Consider the following 8,468-nt stretch of genomic DNA (forward strand, 5'->3'; position numbering starts at 1 on the left):
TATAGTGATACACAATATAAGTGATTATTATCATTGATATCAGACATAAAGGACAGCTGGTTACCTCTATAAATATGCCCCATATGTGAACTTTCATTTTAGCACCACTAATAAAATAGTAGCCCCACCATAAATATCCATTGAATGCATGAATTAATTGATAGCTAACCCTTGCAAAATGTTTCACAGTTTACAATGCACATTCACACCTCTTATCTCATTAGATCCTCACAGCAATCTGGTGATTTGAATATTACCATGATGCTCATTTTATTGATGGAATAACACTGAGGAGGCTCCATAGGAGTTAAAGGTTTCAGCTGTCATTTGAGTTCACATCCTGTATATTAAATCTTCCCCTCACTATTAGTTTCAGAAGACTATGCTAACTGCATTTGGAATCTAAAGATAATAGATGCCCAAGTTCATTCCTCCTGGCAAAAACATGGTTGCTTTTAGCTACTGCTGCTGATTGCCCTATTAGTGCTCCTAGGCCAGCCTGGGGCCAAAATTTGCTAGCAGCCCCAGGAGACCAGCTGTGAGGAGCAAGCCTGCCTGGAGGCCACCCACTGAGTAGCCTCACTTCAGAATACACTGCTCTCTAAGCCCATTACATTATGTACCTCATGATGTAAAAATATCATACAGAGGAAAATAACTGAAATGGAAGGCCAAAGTTCAAACCAGAGTTGCCTTGGTTTCATAATCAGACAGCCCCTAAAAGTCACATCCTTTCTGAACAACTTTGCCTATTTCTTTTGTAAAGTGGGCAGGAGGAGTCTGGTCACTCTTAACAAAACAGAGTGCTTACTTTCCTCCTTCTGGAATTACTCCTGAGGTTGATCAATCTGAGGTGGCCTTAATTTTCAGTCTTCACCTGCTTCCCAAACCCCCATGGCTTCTTTCTCTCGTGTATTGTTGTCAAGTCATAGCTTCCCTCTGCCCTTGTGCAGTTGTTTTTATTCTGATCCTTACACTAATCCCCAGAAACTTCATCTTGATAGGTTATAGTTTGTTGAGGTTTCTTTAAATCCTGACAATGTCCTCTTATTTGCCTTATGTCTGCCACAACTGGATAATCTTCTTCCAGGTGTAGATAAACGTGCTGAGCAGCCGTGTCCTGACATCTCTGCCACAGGTGAATGGTTCAGGGTGAATGGTCCATCTTCTTTAGTCTTCTCCCTTCCAGGATGGAGGGTTTTCAAATCACAATCCATTGTCTTATAGAAAGGAATCAAATGAACCAGACCTGGCTCCCAGGTGGTAGAGAAGAGTCCTCATGGGTCTTCAGAAGGTGGGGTGACAGTAACCAGGCCCACCTTTTGTCAACAAAGGCTGCTTCTTTAACCGTGGGAGCCTGGTGACACCAAAGCCTTCTGTGTTTTGGAAAACATTCCGCAGAAGCACAGAGCACCTGTTTGGACAGGATCTGGGTTGGCCTTGAGGGATGCACAGAATCAAAGGAGACTTTGTTCTTGGTGGAAAAGGCAGTTTACCATATTCTGAATGTAAAAGCCATTTGAAGGGTTGAATTTTTCATATGTCACTATAAACTCCACTCATCATTTTCAGGGTGAAATTCAAAGATAGTATAAGTTATGTACCTTATTTTAGCTATTTAGCTATTCAGAAGAAAGCACTAAGGGAATAAATATACCATCTTCTGATCTCCCTGAATTTTGGTAGACCTGAGTAGAGCAAGATTTGGAGTTTCAAATCCTCCTATATCTAAATTCACTGGTTCAATAAAACACTGTCTATGTATATGCCGATATGCAGTAATACAAGCCAGTATTTTCAAAGTGGCTCATGGTTATGCAAAAATCCTGTTATCAGTAAGAACATTTGAATAAATTCAGTCATTCATCCTGCTAAGCTTTAAATATTTGCACCTGTATGCAAATCTCCATGAACATTACCATTGGAACTAATCCACTAAAAATATGCAAAAAAATTATAGGCAGGAAAATAGTCTTTATATAAAGTAAGGGATAATGACAAAGCAGTATTCTATTTTGCCCTTCAGAAAGTTAGATCCCTGCTATTTCGTCTATGAATTTACTATCATTATGCAATTGTTCAATTCCCTATTCATTTTTGTCTCTGAAATGCAGTTTTCTCCTAATCATCAAAATATAAAATAACTTTTTTCAATCACATGTGAGGAGTTCTCTTCTTTCCAGTGTTTTCAAATGTAAAACATAAAACTATAATTTGCTGTTGTTCTGTGTTTAAAATTCACTTTAACAGCAGCAGTGCCAGGCTAGTAACTGTGGGACACAATATCAAACAGAGATGAATCAATTTCACACTGGGACCTAAAAGAGAGGAAAATCAATTGGCTAACTTCCCAACTTTATATTTGGGATTGATTAAAAATCCTTGTATTCCAGATGTCTGTTTTACTTCCTTTGCCTTTATTTTTCTTTTCTTTGTGGACTTCTGATGCAGGGAACTGTGATATACTTCTCCACCCAAGGACACTACCATCCTGCACCATGCAGTTTCTCTCATTTTATTATTGTTTTTTTTCTTTCATCCCCATGTTTCTCCCATACCCCTGCCCTAAAATAAAGTATCTACTCTATGTGTTTTATACATATATATGAATATGTATATTTCCATTAAAATATTAATATTGTTTTGTATATATGTGTTTCAAATTTACATAAATAGTATTATGTTACGTCTCATTTCCTTTCTTCTTGCCATTAACAATATTTTTTTTTCTTTATTAAGGAAGTTGTGGGTTTACAGAACAATTAATGCACAAAATATAGGATTCCTAATCACCACCCCACGAACAACAACTTGTATTAGTGTGGAACATTTGTTACAATTGATGACAGCACATTTTTATAATTTTACTACTAAAGTCCATGATTTAAAGCAGGATTCACTGTGTAGTGTAGTTCCATGTATTTTTTTTTTAATTGTATTCTGTTACCATATATACAATCTAACATTTCCCCTTTAAATTACATTCAGATATATATTTCAGTGCTGTTAATTGCATTCAAAATGTTGTGCTACCATCAACACCATCCCTTACCAAAACATTTCCATCATTCTGGATAGGAACCCTGAATATTTTAAGCCTAACTTGCCGTTCCTGCCCCCCACCCCCATCCCCTGGTAACCTATATTCTAGATTCTGACTCTAGGAGTTTGCTTATTCTAATTGTTTCAAATCAATGAGCTGATACACCATTTGTCCTTTTGTGTCTGGCTTATTTCACTAAACACTATGTCTTCCAGGTTTGTACATGTCATCATATGTATGAGTTCTTTATTCTTTTTTACAGCTGAATAATATTCCATTGTATGTATATACCACATTTTATTTATCCATTCATCGGTTAATGGACACATGGTTGCTTCCATCTTTTGACAATTGTGAATAATGCCGCTTTGAACAATGGTGTGCAAATATCTGCTCAATTCCCTGCTTTCAATTTTTTGTGGTATATACCTAATAGTGCAATTGCCAGATCATATAGTAATTCTCTTCTTAGCTTTCTGAGGAACTGCCAAACCGTCTTCCACAGCAGCTGTCCCATTTTATATTGCCACCAGCAATGAATGAGAATGTTCCTATTTCTCTGCATCCTTTCTAACACTCATTATTTGCCATTTTTTAAAATAGCAGCCATTCTAATGGGTGTGAAATGGTATCTTATTGTGGTTTAAATTTGTGTTTCCCTGATGGCTAATGATGTTGACATCTTTTCATGTGCTTTCTGCTCATTTGTATATCTTCTTTGGAGAGATGTCTGTTCAAGTCTTTTGCCCATTTAATTGAGTTGTTTGTCTTTTTGTTGTTAAGTTGAAGAATTTCTTTATACATCCTGGATATTAATCCTTTATCAGATATGTGATTTCCAAATATTTTCTCCCATTGTGTATGTAAACATTGTTCTTATTCATAAAGTCCTTTGAGGAACAACAGTTTTAAATTTTGATAAGTTCCCATTTATCTGTTTTTCTTTTGTTGCTTATACTTTGGGTGTAAAGTCTAAGAAACCATTGCCTAACTTGAGGTCCTGAAGATGCTTCCATGTGTTTTCTTCTAGGAGTGATAGTTCTGGCTCTCATATCTATGCCTTTGATCCATTTAGAGTTGATTTTTTTATATGGTATGAGATAGGGATACTTCTTTCTTTTGCAAATGGAGATCCAGTTTTCTCAGCACCGTTTGTAAAAGAAACCATTCTTTCCCAATTGAGTGGTTTTTGCCGCCTTGTCAAAAATCAGTTTGCCATAAATGTTAGGATTGATTTCTGAGCTCTCAATTCTATTACATTGGTCTATATGTCTGTCCTTGTGTCAGTACCATGTTATTTTGATTACTGTGGCTTTGTAATAAGTTTTAAGTTGAGGAAGTGTGACTCCTTCAACTTCGTTCTTCCTTTTTAAGATGGCTTTAGCTATTCAGAGCCCCTTACTCTTCCATATGAATTTCCATTTCTGCAAAGAAGATTATTGGGATTGCATTCAATCTGTAAATTGCTTTGGGTAGTATTGTCATCTTAACAATATTTAGTCTCCCAATCCATGAAATCAGAATGTCCTCCCATTCATTTAGGTCTTCTTTGCTTTCTTAAAGCAATGTTTTTTTAGTTTTCTATGTACAAGTCCTTTACATCCTTGGATAGATTTATTTCTAGGCTTTTTTTTCTTGATTTCTTCTTGCAATTATTCATTGCTTGTGTATAGAAACACTACTGATTTGGGGGTGCTGATCTTGTACCTTGCAACTTTGCTGAATTCATTTATTAGCTCTAGGGGCTTTATTATGGAATTTTCTGTAGGAAGGATCATATCATCTATCTACGAATAACAAAATTTCCTTTCTTCCTTTCCTTCTTCTTTACATTTATTTATTTTTCTTGACTAATTGCTTTGTTAAGAACTTCCAGTTCAATGCTGAATAACAGTGGGTATCCTTGTCTTGTCCCTAGTCTTAGAGGGAAAGTTTTCTATCTTTCACCATTAAGTAGGATGTTAGATGTGGGTTTTTCATATATGCCCTTTATCATGTTTCAGAAGCTTCATTTTATTCTTGTGGTGTCTTTATCTGGCTTTGGTATGAGGGTGATGGTGGCCTCTTAGAATGAGTTAAGGAGTTTTCCTTCCTTTTCAATTTTTGGAATAGTTTGAGCAGAATTTGGGTCAATTCTTGAAATATTTCATGAAATTCCCCTGTGAAGCCATCTGGTCCTGGGCCTTACATTGTTGAGAGGTTTTTGATTACTGATTCAATCTCTTTACCAGGAATTGGTTTGTTGACATCTTCTGTTTCTTCCTAAGTAGACAGTTTGTGTGTTTCTAAGAATTTAACCATTTCATATAGTTGTTCATGGTATCCTCTTATAGTTCTTTTTATTTCAGCAGGGTCAGTAGTAGTTTTGTCCTTTTCATTTCTGATCTTTATTGTTTGTATCCACTCTCTTTTTTTCTTTGTTAGTCTAGCTAAAGGTTTGTCAGATTTTATCTTTTCAAGTAAAACTTTTAGTTTTGTTGATTCTCTCCATTAATTTTTTTGTTTTCTATTTCATTTTTTTCCACTCCAACCTTTGTTATTTCCTTCCTTCTGATCATTTTGGCTTTAGTTTTCTTTCTCGAGTTATTCCAGTTTTGAGGTTATGGCTCTGATTTGAAGTCTTTTTTTTTTTTTTTTTTTTTTGACTTTTGGGCACCTACTTTATTGCACTTAATTGTTTACACGTTCATTTCCCAAACTAGACATGTTTATTCATATTTCTAATCTTCATAGGTCAACACAGGGCCTGGCACATAATAGGCACCTAAATATTTGATTTGCAAAGCATGACCAGTCATGTATCCATAATCTTCTTTATACAGTATGAAAGCTGACAGATATTCTGGCTCACAAGTGTATTTTGAGGGACAGAATATAATTCTCAATAAGTTCCTTTTTTAAAAGGTGAGAAGCAATTTTTGTGTTTATTTTCAAAACCAAGATGATGTTCAGATGAGTTTGTCAAGTGATTTGGTCATAACTGCTTTGCCTACATTTCATTTTGAATGATATGAAATGACCTTTAAAAGACAAATACCAAACATAGTCTCCTTCACACCACTGCTTTTTCCATTCCCTTCATTTTGTCTATCCTTATAAAAAGAAAGGATTTATTCCAGTTCTCATCATCATGCTTTGTTAAGAGCCCTGGTCAACTGAACAATTTTTGATCCTGTTAGAAGTTTTTACTTCAGTTTTTGCCACATATAAAAGCTGTGTGTCAAGACTAAAGATTATCCACTAACTTCTCTACTATCTCTGTGCCTTTTTCTACTTCTTCCTCTGACAGCAATAACTTGGTTCGCAAGTCTTGGTCACAATAACCACGAAGGAACATCGTGACTCAAGGATATTGGCCACCACCCCTTGATGTCAGTAAATCCAAAGCCTTCCATGCACAACCAATTATGACGGAGGGGTCAGTTTCCAACTTAAAGGAAATTATAAATGCTTGGGAGTCCAGTCTTTATCCAAAGGAGAAAGCATTTTTGGTAGCATCTTCATTGTTATCTGCAGTGGGCCCCCAAATGACTGGATCTTGTGTTCAGGCATTTCAGACAGGAACATAAAAATCTGACAGGACTGCAGCCAGGTAAAACATTGCAGAGGGGCCTCTGCATAGTGTGCAGCACCAGCAGGCTGGGGAAATTCAGTGCCCAGGTATACTTCCACCATCAGTCCTTCTTTATTAATGTAAGCATTTAGAATTAAAAGATTCCCTTTCAGTGCTGCATCCCATAAATTTTGGTATGTTGTATTTTCATTTTCATTCACCCCAAGAGATTTCCTAATTTGCTTCTGATTTCCTCTTTAACCTATTGGTTGTTTAAAAGTATGTTGTTTAATTTTCACATCTCTGTGAGTTTTCCATTCTTCCTCTTTTGTTGATTTCTAGCTTCATTCTGTTGTGGTTGGATTATATACATTGTATGATTTCAATATTTTTTTAATTTATTGAGCCTTGTTTTTGTGATCTAACATGGTCTCTCTTGGAGAATGATCCATGTACACTTGACAAGAATGTGTATTCTATTTTTGTTGGGTGCAGTAGTCTATATATGTCTTTTAGGTCTAGTAGTTTTTTGTTTGTTTGTTTTTTTTAGTGTTGCATTCAAGTCCTGTACTTCCTTCTTGATCTTCTGACTAGGTGTTCTATCCATTATTGTGGATGGTGTGTTAAGTTTCCTACTATTAATGTAGAACCATCAATTTCTCCCTTAAATTCTGTCCATATTTGCTTCCTGTATTTTTGGGCTCTGCTGTTAGAGTCATATATATTTATAACTGTTACACCTGTTGAATTGTCCCCTTTATCAGTATATAATGACCATCTTTGTCCATTGTAGGTATTTTTGACTTAAAGTCTATTTTATCCTATATTAATATAGCCACACCAGCTCTCTTTTTGTTACTACTTGCATGGTATTTTTTTCCATCCTTTCACCCTCAGCCTACTCATGTCTTTGAATTTAAGGTGAGTGTCTTGTGAACAACCTATAGCTGGATCATGCTTTTTTATCCATTCTGCCAATCTGTACCTCGTGACTGGAGAATTTAATCCATTTACATTTAAAGTCACTACTGATAATATGGGATTTTCTTCTGTCATTTTGGCTATTCTGCCTTTTTTAATAGTATACCTGTTTAGTCCCTCACTTCCATTAATGCCTACTTTTATATTTATTTGTTTTTTTGTGTTTTACCATAATGAGTGCCTTCTTACTTCTATCTGGATATATTTTTTGTCTGTTTTCCTTGTTGTTACCATGGGATTAAAATTCACCATCCTCAATATATAACAATAATATTTGGTTTGATACCAACTTAACTTCAATAGCATGCATATGTACTTTTCCTATACCTCTCTGTCCCACAACCATTATTTTGTACTTATTATCTACTGATATCTTTGTACAATGCATGTCCCAAAATATAGATTTACCATTACTTTTTTATTTTTATTCATTCATTCATTCATTTTACTATTTTGTTTTGTTTTTCAAATTTATTGTGATACACTTACATACCACACAAACCATCCAAAGTATATAGTCACTGGCTCACAGTATCACCACATAGTTGTGCATACATCCCCATGATCAATTTTAGAACATTTTCATTACTCTAAAACAGAAATAAGAATAAATAATAAGAACCCATAACTCCTATAACCCTTATTCCCCCATTGTTGACCCATAGTATTAGTTAATTAAATTTGTTACTGTTAATGAAAGAATATTAAAATATTACTTATTAACTATAGTTCATAGTTTACAATAGCTATACCATTACTGTTTATGCATTTGCATTTAAATACCAGTAGGAAGTAAGACGTGGAGTTACATACCAAACAATACAATACAGTAATACTGGCATTATAATTATCCAAGTGGTTACCTTTACCAAATGTCTTTATCTTTATTTC

General features: G+C 35.1%; 1 pseudogene; it reads right to left on the reverse strand.

The window, feature by feature from the left end:
- Positions 1–6,233: 6,233 nt before the first annotated feature.
- LOC119516267 lies at positions 6,234–6,644 on the reverse strand (annotated as a pseudogene).
- Positions 6,645–8,468: the final 1,824 nt, after the last annotated feature.

Source organism: Choloepus didactylus, chromosome 20, assembly GCF_015220235.1.
Source record: "Choloepus didactylus isolate mChoDid1 chromosome 20, mChoDid1.pri, whole genome shotgun sequence".
NCBI classification, from domain to species: domain Eukaryota; kingdom Metazoa; phylum Chordata; class Mammalia; order Pilosa; family Megalonychidae; genus Choloepus; species Choloepus didactylus.